Raw genomic sequence first — 24,690 nt, 5'->3', positions numbered from 1 at the left:
CACATGCCCTTAATCCCATCACATGGCAAGCAGAGTCTCTGTGTGTTCAAGGACACACTAGGGAACAACCAAGCATGGTGACACATGCCTTTCATTCCGGTACAAACCATAGAGACCTGGAGGTCTGTACAGACAGGCAGTGACAAGGAAGTGTGGTAGCTGGGCTAAGAGCCAATGAGAAGGTAGAACAGCAAGCCAATGAAGGCACAGGTTAGACAGGAAGAAGCTCTCTCTCTGGGGAAGCTACAGGGGCATGGTGAGCTAAGGTCACCTGGCGGCTCTCACTATTTCTCTGATCTCTACGGCTTTCACCCCTGTATTTTTGGCTCTGTGTTTCTTATTTAATAAGACTGTTTAAAAATTCGTCTACAAAGCAACAATGAAAATTATTGAAATAAGCTGGGAGTAGATATACTTCAATATCCAGTTATACCATCTTGAACACATATCCAAAGGACCCTGCATCCTACCATAGAGACACTTGCTCAACCATGCTCATTACTGCTCTATTCATAATAGCCAGAAATGGTAAACAGCCTGGATATCCATCAGTGAATGAATAGATCAAGAAAACATAGTACATTTTACACAATAGACTATTACTCAGCTGTTAAAAAATGAAAACATGAATTTACAGGTAAACAGATGAGGGTAGGGGAAAAAATCACCCTGAGTAAAAGTACCCTAGACCGGGGCTGGAGAGATGGCTCAGAGGTTAAGAGCACTGCTTGCTCTTCCAAAGGTCCTGAGTTCAATTCCCAGCAACCACATGGTGGCTCACAACCATCTGTAATGAGATCTGGTGCCCTCTTCTGGCCTGCAGACAGAACACTGTATACATAATAAATAAATAAATCTTTAAAAAAAAAAAAAAAAAGTACCCTAGACCTAAAAAGACAAATATTGTATGTATTCTCTTATATGAGGATGCTAGCTGTTAAGTCTTTGATAAACAGGCTACAATATATATAACCACAGAGGTCAGTATCAAGTAAGGAACTGGAGGGGGTGGGGAAAAAGAAAGGAAATAGGAATAGAATATATAATTATAGATGGGTATATGGGAGGCATAAACAGAGAGGGGAGGGAATAAGGAATAATGAAGGGAATATGAGGAGGGACAGCTAAAACTAAAGGCCATTTGAAAGTTCATACAGAAACCTACTACAGTAGAAGCCTCTTAAAATATATACATATATGAAAGAAATCTAAATGGAATCACTAAATAACAGGAGAGACAAAGCCTGAACTAGACATCTCTCACCACCAAATGAGACATCTAGTGCCAGGAATGGGTTACATATAATTGAGTTGTTAGTCAAAGGGGCCCCATGGAAACCTCCAAACAACCCAGACTGTCTTGCCAAGGCTATTAGCTGCTCTCCACAAACTTATGGTTAAATACTACTGATGAAGATAACACCTAAGTAACTCATTAAACATGGAGAAGTCGACCTGCTGCCTATCTGGAACCTTCACTCTTACTAACTAGTGCAAGGTACTCTGCATGCTACCAGAGGAGAAAGCTACCTACCAACCCCTCTGGAACCCCTGCAATCTACAATGGTAAGCTGCCTGCATGATACACTGGTGCAACAGTGGCACAAACGTCAAGAGTAACCAACTACTATCTGATTAGATTTAAGAACCAATCCATGTGATGAAACCCATGCCCAACACTATTCAAGAACTTGAGACTCAACAGGCTATGCACCTAGGAGAAGACCAAATACTATTGTTCTGCTAAAGGAATATAGCAATGAAATGACTCCTATTAACATTCCACTGTACTTAAAGATCAGTTCCTTGCTCAGCCATCATCAGAGAAGCTTCCTTCTGCAACAGATGGGAACAAATACAAAGACCCACAACTAGACAATGTACAAATAGGGAGAGACTTTGAAAGACTCAGTCCTAAATGGGATGTCTCCATCAAATCCCTCTTCTCAGGGCTCAGTGAACCCTGCAGAAGAAGAGGGAGAAAGGTTACAAGAGCTAGTGGGGATGGAAGACACCATCAAACAAGGCATTCTAAACACAACAAGACTGACACACATATGAACTCGGTGAGACTGTGTCAGCCTGCACAGATCTAAGCCAGATGAGGTCCCAGCCCTGAGCAGACACAATAAGCCCACATCCCTAACCCAGATGCTATCTCCAACTAACAACTGCTCACAAAGGAAAATTCTTTTTCTCCAATCGAGTCTCACTGGGTTTACAAACCACACTTAAGGTCAGGCCCCATGTCAAGCTGTAGATGTCAACACAAAATATTCTCAGTGGTATCTTTGGAGGGTTTTGTCTCACCATTCTTTGTCTGGGCATTGTTTTGTTTCATCTTGCTTTTTGGTGTTTTCGTTTTACCTTAAAAATCTTATATTTATGGGATTTTTCTGTGTCAAGTGTGTGTGTCTCTGTATTTGCATATGTTTCTTGTATTTTTTTTTCCTTTGGTCCATTTTTTCTGTTTTGTCTTGTTCTAGTCTGGTTTCTTTGCTGATGTTTTTTAGTTGTTTATTTTCTAATGAGAGAGAGGAAAGAGTGTGGATTCGGGTGACTGGTGAGTTGGGGAGGATCTGGGAGGACATGGAGAGGGAAAACTGAATCATAAAAAAAAATTTCAAAAGACATTAATATCATAAAAATGTTATACCAAATATGGCGGCGGTGGTACACGCCTTTAATCCCAGCACTTGGGAGGCAGAGCCAAGCAGATTTCTGTGAGTTCAAGGCCAGCTTGGTCTACAGAGCGAGATCCAGGACAGGCATCAAAACTACACACAGAAACCCTGTCTCGAAAAACCAAAAAGAAGTTATACCAAATAAAGCACAGTATGTATGAACAGATCAGTGAGTCTAGAGAAAATGGATATAGGATGGAAATAGTGTCTTTAGTTGCTAGGGGGAAAAAGACCCATAACTATTAATTATGATCAAAAATTTAACTCAATATATAGGCAAAGTTGAAATTGCATTTATACTTTACATTATGTACAAAAGTCAATTTCAGGTATACTATTGTCTAAAAGTCAAATCATTATTTAATTAAAATCTGAAACAATATTTCTGTCTCTGTTATCAAAAAATCTTTACTGTCAAAAGTACTCATGAAATATTGATTCTTTAAATATTAACAATTTCTGTTAATCCTATATAGCCTAAAATAAATTAACAGATTTAACTTTAAGAAGTCACTTGTAAAACCAAAGATAATCGACTGGAATAAATATTATAAATAAATACAAATACAAAAGTAACACCTACAAAAACACAATTGAGCAAATCATGGACAAAGGCAACTTAACTTTTAACTTAGAAGTGCAAGTGTTGAGTAATGCTTTGTAGTGTAAGGACACGGGAAGATGGGCTGCACTAGGCTTAGCTACTGGAGCTGTGAGTGGTGTGTGAGTGACAGAATCATCATATCCTCTAATACTGAACCTCTACCTCTAGATGAAAATGACCAAATAACTCTCTGAGTAAGCGTGAAGACAGATATATAAAATGGCATTAACCACACACACATTAAATGAAATGAACTAAGGTAAAATAAAAATGTAAATAAATTCTCAGTGAAGAAAATTAATGTCCAAGTGAATAAAAACCAAAACTTAACTTGAACTGAAAATAAAAAATAAAAAGTGAACACATTTAAGAGGATCACAGACTAGGCCAAAAATATGGCCAAAAATAGATAACCAAAAGACTGAGCAACATACAAAACTCAAGGCATTACCAGGAAACACAGAGAGCCAAATATGAAGCCACAGTACTTAAATTTCTAATACCAACCTAAAGTTTGGTAATTAAAAATAAATAACCTTTTATACAGACATTACCTGCAGAATTCAAATGATAACTTTAAGAATGACTTTAATATTTTCCAATAAAATGAGGCAATAAACAGGAGATCAGTTACTGTTAAGTTTAAAAGCTGCAGCCGATGAAAGTAGCAGAGCAGTGAAAACTAAAAATCATTCCATTTATGAAACAGATGAAAACAAGAATTTTTAGAACTCAAGAAATTAAAGACTTTAACAACCTAGAAAATATTAATACAAGAAAAGCAACAGTGAGGATCCAAAAGCTCAGACCTTCAGGAGAGTGCTGTTTCCTGCAGGTTTCCCCTCCAATACACATGTCAGCACTCTTTCCAATGTGCCCAGGAGATGGCCGTAAGCATGGAACATGAACTGTCCACAGAGACACAAACCAGTGGCCTTCTGGAGCAAGTAGAAACCTTCCCAACCACTGATCATCAAACTCATGGGGCCAGAAGAGCCTCTGGATACACAAAGACAGGAAGATTCTACAATGTATAGTTTATCAGACCTAATTGCCTTTTTTCTCTTTTCTGTGGTTGTTAGTATACTATTTGGCTTTGGTTTTAACTATATTTCTGCATTTGTTTTGTTTTGACATTCTTGCTATTATAAAACTTCATTTTCTCCTACCTGAGTGGTACTGGAAAGTGAGCCCTCAATTTCCTTCATAAAGTAGGTCACTATAAAGACCCCATGAAATAAATATCCATTCCTAAGCATACACAAAGTGCAACTCAGAAACACACATACACACAAATGTAAGAAGAATCAGTAAAAAAAAACAACTTCTCTGAAAGTTCCAAAGCCCTCAATATCTGAGGATGCTGACATGGCTAAAATGACAAAGAATTCAAAAGTCTTGCTTTATAAATGATAGTTGACATTAAATAAGATTCAAACAGGTGAAAGAAGTCAATTCAAGTTCTGGATGAGAAAGGCAACAATCTAGACAGAAAATCAGCAAATAGACAGATTCTTAAACAAAATATATAAACTGAAATTTTGGAAATGAAAAACTCATTATAAAGCATCATCACAGACTAGAATAGGCAAAAGAAGGAACATAAGAAACTGAAGACTGAGTTCAGAATTAGTTTGTTCATATAGCAACAAAGAAAAAAAGCAACCATAACCAAATGAAAGACCTCTGGAACATGAGTTATATGAGGAATTTAGAAACCAAGAACATAAATGCAAGAAAGAACACTCAAAACTACAAAAGAGATATATCAAGGTAATAGCAGACTTCTCAGCAAAAAATCTAAAATCCAGGAGAACATGGCCTAATATATTTCAAGCAAAATAATTGTGCACCAAGACTACCAAATCTAACAAAGTTATCTGTTGAAAGTAAAGAATAAATAAAGATCTATGATAATCTTAAACTAAGCAATTCCTAAACACAAAACCAGCAATTACAGAAAAAACTTAACAGAATAGGAAACAGAAGATACAAGCACAGTAGCTCAGGAATAAACCTCACTAGCAGAATAGGTAACAAATGATATTCATGTTTTATTAATTCAGCAAGCCAGCAAACCTCTCAGATGAAGAAAGATGTTAAATACCTCTCAACAGTAACCTTAAATGTAGAGTGAATGGATACTTTAAAAAACAATATCCAGCTACTTTCTCTATTTAAAAAAATTCACCTCACTTGTAAACACACACATTACAGTGAAATGATAGAAAAAAATGGTATTCTAAGTAAAGGAAATTTGAAACAAATTAAGAGCTCCTACCCTCATACCTAACAAAGTACATATCCCAGCCTAAGGCAGTTGGAAATGAGAAAGGTCACAGGATAATAATAAAGGTAAATAATCTTCACAAAGATGACTATAATAGATATGAATTAAATATTAGCTTACCTATCTTCATAAAACACTTTCAAACATAAAGAGAAAGACAGGTCTGGAAGAGTAGTAATGGGCAATTTCAATACCCCATTCTCATTAGCCAATAGATTAATCATTCAGAGTAAATAAACAAATGGAAAGCCAGGGTTAAATAAAGAAAAATTAATTTAACAGGCAGACATCTATATGATATACTATCCAATAGCTGTGGAATACCTTCTCGGCAATCCATGTATCTTTCCAAACAATACAACACAATTATTGGACCATAAAACTACTTTTAACAAAGACAAAAAAGCCAATAATTTCTACTATATTGACAGTTTATGATAGAATAAAATGAGAAATCCATACTAAGATAAACTATACAAATACATGGAGACTTAATAATGAAATCTTGATTCATCTGAGTCACTGAAGAAATCAAGGAGAACATTTTAAAATTCCTTGAATCAAATTAACATGAAAATGAATCATAACCCCTAGGATACTGTAAAGGCAGTCATAATAGAGAAGTTTGTAGCTGTAATTGATTATATTCAAGATTTAGAAAGAACTTATATAAATAACTTAACGATGAACATTAAGGTGATTAAAAGAAAACATAAACCAAACCCAAAATCAGTAGACATAAAGAATAAGTATGGACCAGATCAAACAAGTAAGCTAACTGAAGACCTTCAACATTCCCTGCTCTCCTCAAAATCCAATCCCCTAGTCTTATCCCTAGACTAGCTCAGCAACAGAACACCTGCTGCAGCCTTCCTTACCCAACTGCCCACATCCCCTGTGGATCCCACAGATCTTCCTCTCCTAATTGCCCCCAAATTTGTTGATTTATCCCAGCCCCCAACTCCAGCATGTAGCCACTGCTAACCCACAAGCCACTCCTGCTAGGAAACTAGATAGGTTGACTGTAGATCTTCACCTGTCCTTCTGCTCTTCCAGTCCCAATCACCCCCATTCTAACCCCTGGTCTCATCCCCAAGTCTGTAGCAGAAAATCTGCTGAAGTGTCTCTTTCCTCTATGACTCCATCCCCAATAAATAACAACGGTCTTCTCCAATCTTCCCCAAGTTCACTCCATCATCCTAGCCTCCAACACCAACAGCCATTCCCAGTTAACACATCAACTAAGAAAGCCAGGGAAACAGAGGAAACAGAAAGAAAGAAACAAAACACCTGCCCAACAAAGACAAAACCAGAAATCAGCACCTGTACCTATTATCATCCCAATCCCAGATGTCTAGACACCAGTGTAAAAACACAATACTAGCCATGGCAATATGTCTACAGTAGAGACCAACTATCCTACCACAGGAGGTCCTGAATATTCTAACATAGCTGAAGCAAAAGAAAAAGACTTTAAAACCACCTGTATGGAGATGATAGAGGTCCTTACAGAGGAAATTAATAAATCTTTTAAATCCAGGTAAACCAAACAAACAGTGGGAAGAAATGAATAAATCCCATAAATCCAGAAAAACAAAAACAGTGGAAGGAAATAGAGAAAAAAAACTGTTCAGGACCTGAAAATGGAAATAGAATCAATAAAGAAAACCAAAACTGAGGGGATTCTGGAAATGAAAAATTTAGAAATTCAAACAGGACCTACAGAGGTAAGTTTCACCAACAGAATATAAGAGACGGAAGAGAGAATTTCAGGTGTTGAAGACACAATAGAAGAAATGGATACATCAGTCAAAGAAAATATTAAATATAAAAATCGGACATGAAACATCCAGGAAATCTATGACACTATGAAAAGATCAAGCCTAAAAATAATAAGAATAGAGGAAGGAAAAGAATCACAGCTCAAAGACCCAGGGAATATTTTCAACAAAATCAGAGAAGAAAATTTTCCTAACTAAAGAAGGGCATGCCTATCAAGCTACAAGAAGCATACAGAACATCGAATAGACTGGACTAGAAAAGAAAGTCTCCTTGCTACATAATATTCAAAACACTAAGCATACAGAACAAAGAAAGAATATTAAAAGTTGCAAAGGAAAAGGCCAAGTAGCATATAAAGGCAGACCTATAAGAATTACACCAGACTTCTCAGCCAGGAGGACCTGGACAGTTGTCTGGCAGACTCTAAGAGATCATAGATGTCAGCCCAGACTACTATACCCAGCAAAACTTTTAGATTGAGAAAATAAGATATTTCATGATAAAGTCAAATGTAAACAATATCTATCTATAATTCCAGCCCTAGGGTGCTAGAAGGAAAATGCCAACCTAAGGAGGCTAACTACATCCATGAAACCACAGGAAATAACCTCACACCAGCAAAACCAAAAGAAGAGAAACACAGGCACACACACAGACAAACACACTTCAACACCAATAAAATAAGAGGAATCAACAATCAATGGTCTTTGATATCTCTCAATATCAATGGACTCAATTCCCCAATAAAAAGATACAGACTTAATGAATTTGAAACAGGATCCATCCTGTTGCTGCATCCAAGAAATATACACCACCTCAACATCAAGAAAAACATTATCTCAGGGTAGAGGATTGAAAAAAAATATTCCAAGCAAATAGACAGACCAAGAAGCAACCTGGTATAGCCATTTTAATATCTAGCAAAATAGACTTCAAACCAAAACTAATCAGAAAAGACGGGGAAGGAAACTACATACTCATCAAAGGAAAAAATTCACCATGATGACATTTCGATTAACATCTATGCCCAACATGAGGGCAGTCAAGTTTGTACAAGGAACACAACTATAGCTTAAATCACATACTGACCGTCACATACTGATAGTGGGAGACATCAATACATCACTCTCACAATACACAGGTCATCTAGACAAAAACTAAATGGAGAAAGGCTGGAGCTAACCAAATGGACCTAACAGACATTTACAGGACATTTCACCCAAACACAAAAGAATGTACCTTCATTACTGCACCTCAAGCATGGAACTTTCTCCAAAATTGACCACATATATAAACACAAAGCAAGTCCTAACAGCTACAGAAAAAAAAAATGAAAAAACTTTCTGCATCCTATCAGACTACCACAGATTAGAGTTGGATATCAACAATAACAGAAACAACAGGAAGCTAACAAACTCATGGAAACTGAACAACTCTCTACTGAATGAAAAATGGGTCAAATAAGAAAGACTTTCTAGAATTGAATTAAAATGAATACACAGCATACCCAAACTTTTGGGACACAAAAGTGGTTCTAAGAGGAAAGTTCACAGTGCCAAGTGCCTACATTAAAAAACTGGAGAGATCTCATACAATTTAGCAGCATACCTGAAAGCTCTAGATCAAAAGAAGAAACCACACACAAAAGAAGCAAACAACAAAAAATAAAAACAAAAAAATCAAATTCGGGGCTTAAATCAATAAAAAATAGAAACAATGAGAACAATACAAATGAAACAAAGAGTTGGTTCTTTGAGAAAATAAGGGAAATTGACAAATGCTTATCCAAATTAATTAAAATGCAGAGAGAGACTATCCAAAATAACAAAATCACAAATGAAAGGGGGGACATAACAAACACTGAGGAAATCCAGAGAATCATAAGGACATACTTTAAAAACCTAAACTCCACCAAATTGGAAAATCTAAAATAAATGGATAATTTTCTCAAAAGGTAGTACTTACCAAACTTAAGTCAATATCAGGTAGGCAATTTAAACAGACCTACCTACAACCCCTAGTGAAATAGAAGCAGTCATTAAAATTCTCCCAGCCAAAAAAAAGAAGGAGGCGGCATAGGAGAAGGAGCAGAAAGAGAAGGAGGAGAAGCTGCAGCCCTGGGCCAGATGGATTTAACACAGAATTCTACCAGACTTTCAAAAAAGAGTTAATTCCAGTACTCCTCAAATTATTCCACAAAATAGAAACAGAAAGAACACTGCCCAATTCATTCTATGAAGCCACAGTTACCCTGATACCTAAACCATTTAAAGATCCATCAAATAAAGAGAATTACAGACAAATTTCTCTCATGAACATTAGTGCAAAAATATTCAATCAAGTACTTGAAAACTAAATCCAACAACACGTCATAAAGATCATCCACAGCGATCAAATAGGCTTCATCCCAGAGATGCAGGGTGATTTGATATACAGAAATCAATAAATGAAATCCAACATACAAACAAACTGGAAGGAAAAAAAACACATGATCATCTCACTTGATGCAGAAAAGGCTTTGGACAAAATCCAACACCCTTTCATTATAAATGTCCTGGAAAGATCAGAGGTACAAGGGACATACCTAAATATAATAAAGGAAGTTTAAAGCAAGCCCACAGCCAACACCACCCTAAATGGAGAGAAACTCAAAACAATTCTACTAAAATAAGAAACAAGTGAAAGTTGTCCACTCTATACCTATTCAATATAGTAACTGAAGTGTTAACTGAGCAATAGGACAACTGAAAGAAGAGATCAAAGGGATACAAACTGGAAAGGAGGGAGTCAAAGCATCTTTATCTGCAGATGATATAATAGTGTACATACATGACCCTAAAAATTCCACTGGGAACTCCTGTAGTTGATAAACAAATAGCTGGATACTAATTAATTCACAAAAATCATTAGCCCTCCTATATACAAATTACGAATGAGTGAGAAAGAAATCATGAAAACAACATCTTTTACAATAGCCTCAAATAATATAAAATATCTTATGGTAACTCTAACCAAGCAAAAGAATTGCATGCTAAAAACTTCAAGTCTTTGAAGAATTGAGGAAGATATCAGAAGATGGAAAGATCTCCCACGCTCATGGATAAGTAGGATTAATATAGTAAAAATGGACAGCCTACCAAAAGGAATCCACAGATTCTCCATCAAAATTCCAACACAATTCTTCACAAATCTTAAAAGAACAATTCTCAGCTTTATATGGGGGGGGGGCAGGATAGCTGAAACAATCTGAACAATAAAATAACTGCTGGAGGTCTTACCATCCCCTATTTTGTTGTACTACAAAGCTATAATAATAAAAACAGCATAGCATTGGCATAAAACCAGACCCACTGATTAATGGAATCAAACTGAAGACTGAGACATAAATCCACTTACCTACAGACACCTGATTTTTGGTAAAGAAGTCAGATATACACACTGGAAAAAAGACAGCATCTTCAGCAAATGGTGATGGTCCAGATTGGATGTCTGCATGCAGAAGAATGCAAATAGATCCATATTTCACCCTACACAAGGCTCAATCCAAATGGGTCAAAGACCTCAACACAAAATCAGATACATTGAACCTGAGAGAAGAGAAAGTCGGGGAAAACCTTGAATTCACTGACACAGGAGAAGACTTTCTGAACAGATTACCATTAACACAGGCACTAAGATCAACAATTAATAAATGGGACCTCATAAAACTGAAAAGCTTCTGTAAGGCAAAAGACATTGTTATTGGGACAAAGTGACAACCTACAGAATAGGAAAAGATTTTTATTAACTCCACATCCAATAGAGGACTAGTATCCAAAATATATAAAGAACTCAAGAAACTAGACATCCACAAACCAAATAATCCAATTTAAAATGGGATACAGATCTAAACAGAGAATTACCAATAGAGAAAACTCAAATGGTTGAGAAACACTTTAAGAAATGTTCAACATCCTTAACCATGAAGGAAATGCAAATCAAAATAACTTTGAGACTGCATCTTACACCTATCAGAATGGCTCATATCAAAAATACAAATGACAACTCATGCTGGTAAGGATGTGGAATAAGGGGAACAACATACATTGCTGGCAGCAGTACAAATTTGTACAGTCACTTTGGAAATCAATATGGCAGTTCCTCGGAAAGTTGGAATTAATCTACCTCAATATCCAGCTATACCACTCTTGGGCATATACCCAAAGGATGCTTGATCCTACCACAAGGACACTTGATCAACCATGTTCATGGCTGCTCTATTCATAATAGCAAGAAACTGGAAACAACCTAGATTCCCCTCAACAGAAGAATGATTTTTAAAAATGTAGTACATTTACACAACTGAGTATTACTCAGCTGTTTTCAAAAATGGCATGAAATTTGCAAGCAAATGAATGGGACTAGAAAAACTTATCCTTAGTGAGGTAACCCAGATCCAGAAAGATAAATACAGTATGTATTCACTTATATGTGAATATCAGCTACTAAATAGATGATAACCAAGCTACAATCAATAGACCCAGAGAAGTTAGGTACAGAGGAAGGGAATATAAGGGACACATGGCTCTCCTTGGGAGTGGGAAATATAACATATTTTATGGTTGAACTGGGAGTTGGTAGACAGAAATGGGAGGATCAGGTGGGGAGGGGAGGGACGATAGGATTGAGAGAGGGAATGCAGACAGAGACAGCTAGAATTGAGGGGTGGTATGGAAACCTCATGCAGCCAAAACTTCCTAAAATATATGAAGGTAATCTTAATGAAGTCTCCAAATAATGAGGGAGACAGAGTCCCAACTGTCCATCTCTTGTCACCAAATAAAGCTTCCAGTACTGATATAAAAAGGCTGTTTTATCCCCCATGGATTTTCACATATGTTTTGATTGGCAGGGGGTGCTTTTAATCTTTCTCCTTTTCAAGTGTTACCTACCGCACATCTGGCAACAACAGGCAACCACTAAGGTGACTCTACATGTGTTAATGGCTTTTCGACATCCAAATCATAGCCCTCCACAAGAGGTTATGCATGCCTGGCTTTCTGAAATTCAAAAGGCTACTGCCTGACCCTCCCCACCTGGGGTGACTCCCCAGGGATCAACGCTCTTTCAGGGCTGATAGTCAATGATGGGTAAGCACTTGTTTGGCAAGCCAACCTACAACAGGCATAGTCCAGTTGCTGAGCTCCCCCTGAGGTGGGGTCAACAAGGCCAGATCAAAGAACTCTGACTCCCACTGAACACCCACATAATAAAATAAAAGGGTGGATATGTAGTAGGACAGGCCCAAAGGGTCAAGGAAATTGGCTCAAACCAGTTGCCAAGGCATGCACATAATGTACTTCCTTATGAGCCTACCTGGAGTCTGCCTAAGGGCCTAGCAACAGGTGCTGTCAGAATTCCTGATTGTGCCCAACCAATGAGGAATGACTACACAATGCCACCAGATTGGGACACAGCTTGGGTGCTGGAAGGAAGGTATATAAGGTAATTCCCCATTAATGAATAAACGAGTCTGCTGTTTGCCTTCAACTGACTCTCAGTATCTGTTTTGTTGATGCCACACCTTCTCACTCCCTCCCTCAAGGGGGCCATTAGGATCCAGCAACATCATACCAAGACTGGGTTGCATTGACTTGAGCTGTTGGCCAAAGGGGTCCCATGGAAATCCCAAAACAACCCAGGTTGTTGCCAAGAAAATCGGTTGCTCTCAGCAAACTGATAGCAAGACCCCATTGCTGAAGACAACACTCACACAACTAACTAGCTGAACAAAGAGAGGGAAAGCTAGAGCTTACATAGAACCTTTGTTCCTACATCTAGTGTCTTTGGTATAGGAAGGTACTCTGCAGTTTACCAAAAGAAAAATGTATACACCAACCCAGCCACAAAACCTTTGATCTACAATCTGTCCTGCCTGAAAAATGTGCTAGGGTAAAAGTGGCACAATGCTTGTGGGAATAACCAACCAATGTTTGATTTGACTTAAGACCCACTCCACAAGACAGAGTCCACACCCAATACTGCTTGACTGACCAAGAACCAAAGATCAAATAGCCCAGAGACAGAGGGTAAAACCAAATACTACTGGTCTTTTTAAAAAATTACAATAAAATGACTCCTAATGACATTCTGCTATACTCATAGACCAGTGCCTTATTCAGCCAGCATCAGAGAAGCTTCCTCCTGCATCAGATGGGAACAAATACAGAGTCCTACAGCCAGACATTATGCAGAAAGAGAAACTTTGGAACACACAACTCTAAATGGGATGTCTCCATCTAATCCCTCCTCTCAGAACTCAGGGAACCCCACTGAAGAAGAGGAAGCAGAAAGAGTCTAAGAGCCAGAAGGGATGTCAACTGAGAAAGGCTCCTATCAACACACAGAGACTAAAGCAGCAGGCACAGGGCTGACATGGGTCTACACCAGGTCCTCTTCATATATATTATAGCTTCCAGTTTAGAATTTTGTGCAACTTCTGAATTTGTGAATGAGTAAGTCTCTGATTCTTGTACCTTGTATTGTGCTCTTTTCCTTCTATTGGTTTGCCTTGTCCAATTTCAATGTGATTGTTTTTGTTTTATCTTATTATATTTTATTTTCTCATGTTTTATTATTATCTCTTAGAAACCTGTTCTTTTCTAATGAGAAACAGAAAGAGAGCTGATCCAGATGGGAAGGGAGGTGGGGAGGAACTGGGAAGTGTAGACGGGGGAAACTGTAATCCAGATATATTATATGAGAAAAGTATCTATTTTTAATAAGAGGGAAAATTAAAATTTTTAAAACTAAGAAATCATTAAAAATAAATATAAAAGCAGAAATTAACAAATTAAGAACATTAAAGAAGAATACAAAAATAAGCAGAACTAAGAGTGAGTTCTTTAAAAAAAAAATTAGCAAGCCCTTAGCCAAATTAAGCAAAAGAAAGATCCAATTGTAAAAATTAGACCTGACAGAGATAATATTTATAGCAGATTCCTACAAAATCCATAGGATCATCAAGGAATTTTTGAAAACTTAATATTCTAGTAAGTTAGAAAATCTAGAAGAAGTGATAAATTTCTACCACAACTAAGCTCAGAAGATAAATAACAGATGTCTGCCACCTCATCTGTCCAGTCTCCTCCCAGCCCTGGAGCAGACTGCTTCTGGGGGCCTCTCCTTCCTCCCAACCATCCTGTGAACTCTGCCAAACCTTTGGTGGACCCAGCTTTTCTCCCTCTCTCCATCCCTTTATGTCAGCAGCCAATATCTAGAAACATTCTCTATGGCAATCCCCAACAGCCAAACCTGCAGGAACTAGGCAGGTAATTCACGTTCCTTCTTGCCCTCCTTTATGATCTTTCCTTTCTTACCAGTAACAACCTGATTACGGGTGCCCTTCCTTCCTCCTAAACTCTATTCACTGAAGACTCCTCTTGGTTCAAACACAGAATCCTGCTTTTCCTTTCATTCCTGGGAATCCAGGGAATTCAATGTCTTACTACAAACTTCTTACAGGATCTCTTCTCACCACACCTCCAACTCCCTGGGGATCACAACTCAAGTGTGAATAGGATCCCTTTAGTTCCTTCCTGAAGCCCCTCTCAGCCTTTTCTCCTAGCCAACCTCCATTCCTCTCTGTTATCCACTGACCTGCAGAAAAGCACAGCCCACCCAGCCAACCCACCACCGTTACACTTTCCTAACACTCAGAGAGGTCAACACAAACCAAGAAACAGAACACCCACTCAACAAAGACCACATGTCAATATCTAAAATCACCTCAATCATCCCAACCCCAGATATCTAGACATCACTGTAAAACACAATCAATAACATCCAGGACATTATGTCTCCACCAGAACCCAGTAATCCTACTAAGTAGACACTGAAAATGTAATAAAACTGAAACACAAAACAAGAACTTCAGATGTTCAAGAACCCTAAATAGGAAAAATAAATCCCTTAATGGAGACTTTGGTAACACAAACAGTGGAATGAAGTGATGAAAATGGCTCAAAACAAGATAGTAGAAATAGAATCACTAAAGAAAACCCAAACTGAGATAAAACTGGAAACAAAAGCTATAGGAAGTCAAACAAAAACCTCAAGCCTCACAAACAGAGTACAAGAGATGGAAGACAGAATACAAGGTGTTGAAGACAAGGTAAAAAAAAAAATAAAATAAAATAAATGAACACCTTAGTCAAAGCAAATGTTAAATGTTAAAATATCCAGACCTGAAGCATCCAGGAAATCTGGAAAACTATGAAAAGAACAAATTTGTGAATAATAGGAATAGATAAAGGAGAAGCCCAGATGAGAGGCACAGAAAATACTTTCAACAAAATCATAGAAAAAAGTTTCCTTAACCTAAAGGAGGCACCTTTTCAAGGTTCAAGAAGCATACAGAACACCAAATAGACTAAAACAGAAAAGAAATTCCACATGACATATAATAATCAAAACACTAAACGTGCAGAAAAAAGAAAGAATATTAAATGTTTCAAGGAAAAAGACCATGTATTATATATATATAAAGGCAGACCTGTTAGAATAACACACAACTTCTCAACTGAGAGTATAAAAGCCATAGGGCATGGATGGATGTTCTACAAATACTAAGGGACCATAGATGCCATCCCAGACTTCTATACCCAGCAAAACTATGAATTACAATACATGGAGAAAAAAATATTATATGATAAAACCAAAATTAAGCAGTATCTAGCTACCAATCCAGCTCTACAGAAGGCACTAGAAAAAAAAACTTCAATCAAAAGTCTAATCACACCCAAGAAAAAACTAAGAATAAATAATCCGAGACCAGCAAATCAAAAGGAGGGAACATACATCACAGCAAAATAACAGGAATCAATAAACACTGCTCATTGATAATTTTCGACATTAATGGCCACAGCTCCTCAATAAAAAGACACAGACTAACAGACTAGAAAACATGATCCATCTTTCTTTTGAACCCAAGAAATGAATCTTACTGGCAAATAGATATCGCCTCAGATGATGGTAGAAAATATTCAAAGCAAATGAACCAATGAAGCAAGAAGGTATAGACACATTAATATCAGACAAAATAGACTTCAAGCCCAAACTTATGAGAAGAGACAGAGAAGGACATGCTCATACCTAAACTACATCCTCAAAGGAAAAATCCAAGAGGATATTACAATTACCCAAGTTCATAAAAGAAACAATGCTATATTTAAAATCACATATTGAATCTCACACAGTTATAGTAGGTGACTTCAATACACCACTCTTGCCAATGGAAAGGTCATCCAGCAAAACAATAAACAGAGAAAAGCTGGAGTTAAAGGACATCATGAATCAAATGGACCTATCAGATATCTATTGAACATATTCAAAGACATATTCTCCCCAGCTCACAGAACTTTATCCAGAATTGACCACATACTAGGACACAAAGCAAGTCTCAACAGATAAAAAAGAAAAAGTAACACCATGCTTTCTATATGACCATCATGGGTTAAAACTAGATATCAACAAAAGAAACAACATAAAGCTTATAAACTCATGGAAACTGAGCAATTCAGTGCTGAATGAAAAATAGGTCAAGACAGAAATTAAGAACTTTTTATTGAATAAAATGAAAACACAAAACTTATGGAATACAATGAAGGGGGTTCTAAGAGGCAAGTTCATAGCACTAACCCACATAAAGAAATTTGAGAGATTTCATATTAGTAATTTAACACACCTGAAAGATCCAGAACAAAAAAATAACTACAACCAAAAAGGAATAACCAGCAAGAAATAACCAAACTCGGGGATGAAATCAATAAAACAGAAACAAACAACCAAAAAAAATACAAAGAATCAATAAAATAAAGAATTGGTGCTTCAAAACAGTCAGTATGATTGATTAAACCCTTAGTCAAATTAACTAAAAGACACTGAGAATAGATACAAGTTAATAAAATTATAGATGAAAGGGGGCACATCACAACAGACACTGATGAAATTCAGAGAATCATAAGGACATACTTTAAAAATCTGTACACCACCCAACTAGAAACTCCAATAGAAATTGTTAAATTTCTGATATATACAACTTATCAAAGTTAATCAGGATCAGACGAGCAATCTAAACAGACCTATAGCCCCTAGTGAAACAGAATCAGTAATGAAAAGTCTCAAAAAAAAAGTCTTCCAACCAAAAATAGCCCAGGGCCAGATCAATTCAATGTGAAATTCTACCATACCTTCAAGAAGAATTATTGCCAATACACCTCAAATTACGCTATAAAAATAGAAACAGAAGAAACATTGCCTAACTCTTTTTACAAGCCCACAATTATACTGATACCTAAACTATACAAAGATCCAACAAAGAAAGAAAACTACGGGCCAACTTCCCATATGAACATAGATGCCAAATTCTCAATAAAATACTTGCAAACCAAATCCAAGAACACATCAAAAGGCATTTGACAAAATCTAACACCCCTTCTTGATAAAGGTCTTGGAGCGATCAGGAATAGAGGGAACATACCTAAACATAATAAAGGCAATTTACAGCAAGCCAACAGCCAACATCAAATTAAATGGAGAGGAACTCAAAGTGATTCCACTAAAATCAGGAGCGAGGCAAGGCTTTCCGCTCTCCCCATACTTATTCAATATAGTACTTGAAGTTCTAGCCAGAGCAATAAGACAACATAAGGAGATTAAGGGGATACAAATTAGAAAGGAAGAAGTCAAGCTTTCCCTATTTGCAGATGACATGATAGTATACTTGAGTGACCCCAAAGATTTAACCAAGGAACTGATACAGCTTATAAACACCTTCAGCAACATAGCAGGATACAAGATCAACTCATAAAAATCAGTAGCCCTCCTATATACAATTGACAAACAGGTTGAGAAGGAAATCAGAGATACATCACCCTTTACAATAGCCACAAATGATATAAAATACCTTGGGGTAACACTAACCAAGCAAGTGAAGGACCTATATGACAAGAACTTTAAGTCCCTGAAAAAAGAAACTGAAGAAGATGTCAGAAAATGGAAAGATCTCCCATGCTCATGGATAGGCAGGATTAACATAGTAAAAATGGCAATCTTACCAAAAGCAATCTACAGATTCAATGCAATCCCCATCAAAATACCAACACAATTCTTCACAGACCTGGAAAGAATAATACTCAACTTTATATGGAAAAACAAAAAACCCAGGATAGCCAAAAGAATCCTGTACAATAAAACAACCTCTGGAGGCATCACAATCCCTGACTTCAAGCTCTACTATAGAGCTACATTAATAAAAACAGCTTGGTACTGGCATAAAAACCAACATGTGGACCAATGGAATGGAATTGAAGACCCTGACATTAATCCACACACCTATGAACATATAATTTTTGACAAAGAAGCCAAAACTGTACAATGGAAAAAAGAAAGCATCTTCAACAAATGGTGCTGGCGTAACTGGATATCAACGTGTAGAAGGCTGCAAATAGATCCATATCTGTCACCGTGCACAAAACTTAGGTCCAAGTGGATCAAAGACCTCAACATAAATCCAGCTACTCTGAACCTGATAGAAGAGAAAGTAGGAAGTAGTCTTGAACGCATTGGCATAGGAGATCACTTCCTAAATATAACAGCAGTAGCACAGGAACTGAGAGAAACAATCAATCAATTGGACCTCTTGAAACTGAGAAGCTTTTGTAGAGCAAAGGATACAGTCAACAAGGCAAAGCAGCAGCCTACAGAATGGGAAAAGGTCTTCACCAACCCCACATCTGACAGAGGACTGATATCCAGAATATATAAAGAACTTAAGAAATTAGACATCAAAATGCCCAACAGTCCAATTAAGAAATGGGCTATAGAACTAAACAGAGAATTCTCAACAGAGGAAACTCAAATGGCTGAAAGACATTTAAGGAATTGCTCAACATCCCTAATTATCAGGGAAATGCAAATCAAAATGACTCTGAGATAACACCTTACGCCTGTCAGAATGGCTAAGATCAAAAACACTGAAGACACCTTATGCTGGAGAGGATGTGGAGCTAGGGGAACTCTCCTCCACTGCTGGTGGGAATGCAAGCTTGTACTTTGGAAATCAATATGGCGCTTTCTTAGAAAATTGGCAATCAATCTCCCCCAAGATCCAGCTATACCACTTTTGGGCATATACCCAAGGAATGCTCAACCACGCCACAAGAGCACTTGTTCAGCTATGTTCATATCAGCATTATTTGTAATAGCCAGAACCTGGAAACTACCTAGATGCCCTTCAACTGAAGAATGGATAAACAAAATGTGGTACATATACACAATGGAATACTACTCAGCACAGAAAAACAATGACATCATGAGGTTTGCAGACAAATGGACAGATCTAGAAAAAATCATCCTGAGTGAGGTAACCCAGACTCAGAAAGACAAATATGGTATGTACTCACTCATAGAAGGATACTAGATGTAAAACAAAGAGGACTAGACTGCTACTCACAACTCCAGGGAGGCTACCTAGAAAATGGGACCCCAAGAAAGACACAGGGATTGCCTAATGACAGGGAAATGGATGAGATCTACATGAACAATTTGAACGTGATTGGGGGTAATGAAGGGCAAGGATCGAGAGAAAGAGAGCTTGGGGGAGCGGGAGATCCCAGCTGGATCAACAACAGAGAGGGAGAACAAGGAATAAAAGACCATGATAAATGAAGACCCCATGAGAATAGGAAGAAGCAAAGTGCTAGAGAGGCCCACAGAAATCCACAAAGATACCCCCACAATAGACTACTGGCAATGGTCGAAAGACAGCCCGAACTGACCTACTCTGGTGATGGGATGGCCAAACACCCTAATTGTCGTCCTAGAAACCCCATCCAATTACTGAGGGAACTGGATGCAGAGATCCACAGCCAGGCCCCAGGTGGAGCTCCAGGAGTCCAATTGATGAGAAAGAAACGGGTTTGTATGAGTGAGAATTGTTGAGACCAAGGTTGGATAAAGCACAGGGACAAATAGCCAAACGAATGGAAACACATGAACTATGAACCATTAGCTGAGGAGCCCCCAACTGGATCAGGCCCGCTGGATATGTGAGACAGTCGATTAGCTTGATCTGTTTGGGAGGCATCCAGGCAGTGGGACCAGGTCCTGTACTCAGTGCATGAGTTGGCTGTTTGAAACCTGGGGCTTATACAGGGACGCTTGGCTCAGCCTGGGAGGAGGGGACTGGACCTGCCGGGACTGAATCTACCAGGTTGAAATCAATTCTCAGGGGAGTCTTTGCCCCGGAGGAGATGGGAATGGGGGGTGGGCTGGGGGGAAGGCGGGGGGGGCACAGGAGGGGGGAGAACAAGGGAATCCATGGCTGATATGTAGAATTAAATTAAATTATAAAATTTAAAAAAAAAAATTATCTGCCATGATCAAGTAAGCTTCATACCAGAAATGCACAGATAGTTCAATATTCATAAATTAAGAAATGTAATCCACCATATAAACAGACTGAAATATAAAAACCACACAGTCATCTCATTAGATACAGAAAAGGCCTTTGACAAAAATCTAACATCACTTCATGATAAAAGTACTGACAAGACTGGCAATACAAGAGACAAAGCTCAATACAATAAAAGCAAAACCATGGCCTAACAGACACAGAGACACACAATGATACACTAGACAGAGCCAGACAAACCTCACAAAAGAGGTGAGGAAGGATTATAGAAGCCAGAGGGGTTGAGGATACCACAAGAACATAGCCCAACAGAATCAACTAAGCAAGGCTCATAGGGGCTCACAGAAACTGAAGCAACAAATACAGACCCTATAAGCATCTGAGCTAGGTCCTCTGCATATATCTTATGGTTATGTAGCTATGTAGCTTGGTGTTCTTGTGGGACTCCCAGCAATGGGAGTGGGGGGGGGTTGTCTCTGACTCTTTTGCCTGTGCTTGGGACTCTTTTCCTCCTACTGGGTTGCCACATCCAGTCTTAATATAAGGATTTGTGCCCAGTCTTATTGTAACTTGTTAAACCATGTTCAGTGGAAATCCCTGGGAAACCAGTTCTTTTTTGCAGGGGTGGGAGGAAAGAGAGGCAGAGTTGATCTGGGAGAGGGGATTTAGAGAGAGGGGCTGGGAGAAGGAGTGGAAAGAGGGGAAACTGGTTGGGATGTAACGTATGAGAGAAGAATAAAAGTTCAAAATAAATAAATAAATAAATAAAGGTGATTAACAGCAAGCCCACAGCCAGTGTAACCCTAAATGGAGAGAAACTCAAAGCATGTTCACTAAAATCAGTAGCAAGACAAGGACAAGCACTCTTTCCATATAGTACCTGAAGTCTTAGCTAGAGCAGTAAGACAAATGAAGGAGATCAAGTGGATGCAAGCAGAAAAGGAAGAAGTCAAAGTTTCTGTATTTGTACATGATTTTATACATATATGACCCTGTAAAGTAAATTCACAAGGAAACTATTTCCATAGCATATGAACACTTATAGCAAGTAGCAGCTTATGAAGCTAACTTACAAAAATCAGTAGCCTTCCTGTATACAAATGACTGAGAAAGAAATCAGGGAAATAATATCATTTACAACAGCCAAAAAATAATCTTGAGGTAACTCTAACCAAGCAAATGGAAGACTTCTATAATAAAAATTTTAAGAGACTGAAAAAAAAAGAAGAAATTGAAGAAGACAGCAGAAGATGGAATGAACGAACCCCATGCTCATGGATCAGTTAGACTGCTGTAGTAAAATGGCCATCCTACCAAAAGCAATCCACAATTTCAACAAAGTCCTATCAAAATTCCAACACAATTCTTCACAGAAACTGAAAGGACAATTTTCAGATTCATATAGAAACACTGAAAAAAAGAACAGCTAAAACAATTCTGAATAATAAAAGAACAGATGGCAGTACCACCATCCCAGATATTAAAGTCTACTATAGAAGAGAATAGTAATAAAAAAAACAGCATGGTATTAGCATAAGAACAGAAACATTGATCAACGGAATTAAACTGAAGACCCTGACATAAATCCACACACCTATGGACACCAGTCTTTTTATAAAGAAACCAGAAAGACACACTGGAAAAAAGGCAGCCTCTTCAACAAATGGTGCTGGTCAGACTGGATGGCTGCATGTAGAAGAATGCAAACAGGCCCATGTTTATCACCCTGCACAAAATTCGATTCAAAATGGATCAAAGACCTCAGCATAAAATTACACACAATGAAACTCATAGAAGAGAATATAGGGAATGTTCTTGAACACATTGTCATAGGAAACACTTTCTGAACAGGACACCAATAGCACAAGCAGTAAGACCAACAATTAATAAATGGGACTGCATGAAACTGAAAAGCTTCTGTATGGCAAAGAACACTACCACCCAGACAAAGTGGCAGCCTCAGAATAGGAAAGGATCTTTACCAATTAATTATACATCCAACAAAGGGTTAATATCTAAAATATATAAAGAACAGAAAATACTGTACATCAAGAAAACAAATAACCCAATTAAAAATTGAGATACGGGATTTTTAAGAGACCCACACACAGGCCCAGAGCCAAATGTCCCAGGCTCCAAGGAGGAAGCATGGTCCTATCCAAAGCCATGACAGACTGAGCAGGACAAAGAGACCCAACACACAGGCCAGAGCAGACTTCCCTAGGCTTTGAGAAAGAAGTGTTCCTGCTCATTGTCATGATGGACTGAGCCAGACAAAGAGACCTACATGTAGGCCTGGAGCCCTCTGCCCTGGTCTGTGAGGAGAAAACATAGGCCCTTGCAACACCAAGCAGATAGGCACTATTATGGTGAGCAAATGTATGGTGTGATATGGGAGAGAGACAGGCAGAATGGCCCATGTCCTGTGGACAGAGTAATATCTGAAGAAGTGAAAGCAGTGACGAAAAGGCTTAGGTGATGTCTGGGCCTGGGCTGCTGCCAGAACCCATGCCTAGGTTCATAGTCCTGTGAAGACACGGACTGTGTTGATGTCTGTCACTCCTGATACTATCGAAGGTCAAGAGGATAGAGCTGTAAGAGTGTTGGCCCTGCTACTCACTGGCTGCAACACTAGGGAGAACTGGTCTTGCTCCTCACAGGCTGAAGCACTCAGGAGAGAGGGTCCTACACCTCACCTGGGCAGCACAACAGAGCTGAATTTGTTTGCAGGAGCATGGGAGAGCTGGTCCTGAGAGCGTGAGAATGGGAAAGCAGGTCATGCTTCTCATCTGCCATGTGGTGGTATGGGTGAAGGAAATTTGCCCTCTTCCCCTTGCCCCTCAACACTTGCAGCAGGTAGGGGACCTGACCCCATCATTCACCAGCTGCAGCACTCAGAAAAATGGGCCCTGCACCTCCTGAGCAACACAGTAGAGTTGACCCTACTGATGTGGTGTGGGTGAGCCAGCCCTGAGGGTGTGAGAGCACAGCTGGTACCACCTCTGTGGTGGTTTGAACGAAAATGGCCCACAAAGGGAATGGCACTATTAGGAGGTGTGGCCTTATTGGAGGAAGTGTGTCACTGTGGGGGTGGGTTTTGAGGTCTCTTTTGCTCAAGCTTCCCTCAGTGTGACTGTTCAGTCCACTTCCTGTTGCCTGCAAGATGTAGGACTCTTTCAGCTCCAGCACTATGTCTGCTGGCACACTGCCATCCTCCTCATCATGATGATAACGGACTGAACCTCTGAAGATGTAAGCAAGACACCCTAATTAAATGTTTTTCTTTATAAGAGTTACTATGGTGCTGGTGTCTCTTCACAGCAATAAAAACCCTAACTAAGGCAGCCTCCCTCATCTACAGTGTAGTGGTGGAGGTGAAGGAAATATGCCTTCCCCCCTTGTCCCTATGGCCTCCAGCTGGCCAGGAAATGGACCCTTCCCTCCTTTATCAGCTGCAACACTTGGGAAAGCAAGCCTGCACCTCATCTGTACACAGCAGTTTACCCTGTTGATAGGGGCACAGGTGAGCTGTCCCAGAATGTGAGCACAGGAGATTAGGTCCTGCCCCTCATCTGCCAGATGATGGTGTGGGCTAAGAGATCCCCCACAACCCCTCGAGTCCTATGGCAGGTAGGAGAGCTGGCCCCAAGGTCATAAGAGTATGAGAGCTGCCCCTGCACCTCACCAGCTGCAGCACTTTACAGAATAGCCTCTACACCTGACCTGGGTAACACAGTAGAGCTGGCTCTGAGGGTGTAGGTGTAGGAGAACTGACCCCACCATTGTTCATTGCTGTTAGGGTGAACTAGCCAGGGCAATGAAAAAGAGCTCACCCTGGTGGTGAGACAAGGGATAGCTGATGGGCCGACCAACCCTG

At 38.8% G+C, this 24,690-nt stretch overlaps 1 protein-coding gene across 4 annotated transcripts in view; it reads right to left on the bottom strand.

Annotated features, from left to right (window-relative positions):
• Zpbp (zona pellucida binding protein) overlaps nt 1-24,690 on the bottom strand; it is a 156,275-nt gene that overhangs the window by 107,047 nt on the left and 24,538 nt on the right. The gene's annotated exons all lie outside the window — the stretch shown is intronic.

Source organism: Peromyscus eremicus, chromosome 10, assembly GCF_949786415.1.
Source record: "Peromyscus eremicus chromosome 10, PerEre_H2_v1, whole genome shotgun sequence".
NCBI classification, from domain to species: domain Eukaryota; kingdom Metazoa; phylum Chordata; class Mammalia; order Rodentia; family Cricetidae; genus Peromyscus; species Peromyscus eremicus.
The sequence above is the reverse complement of the archived record's forward strand: the minus strand, read 5'-3'. Positions and strand labels throughout refer to the sequence as shown.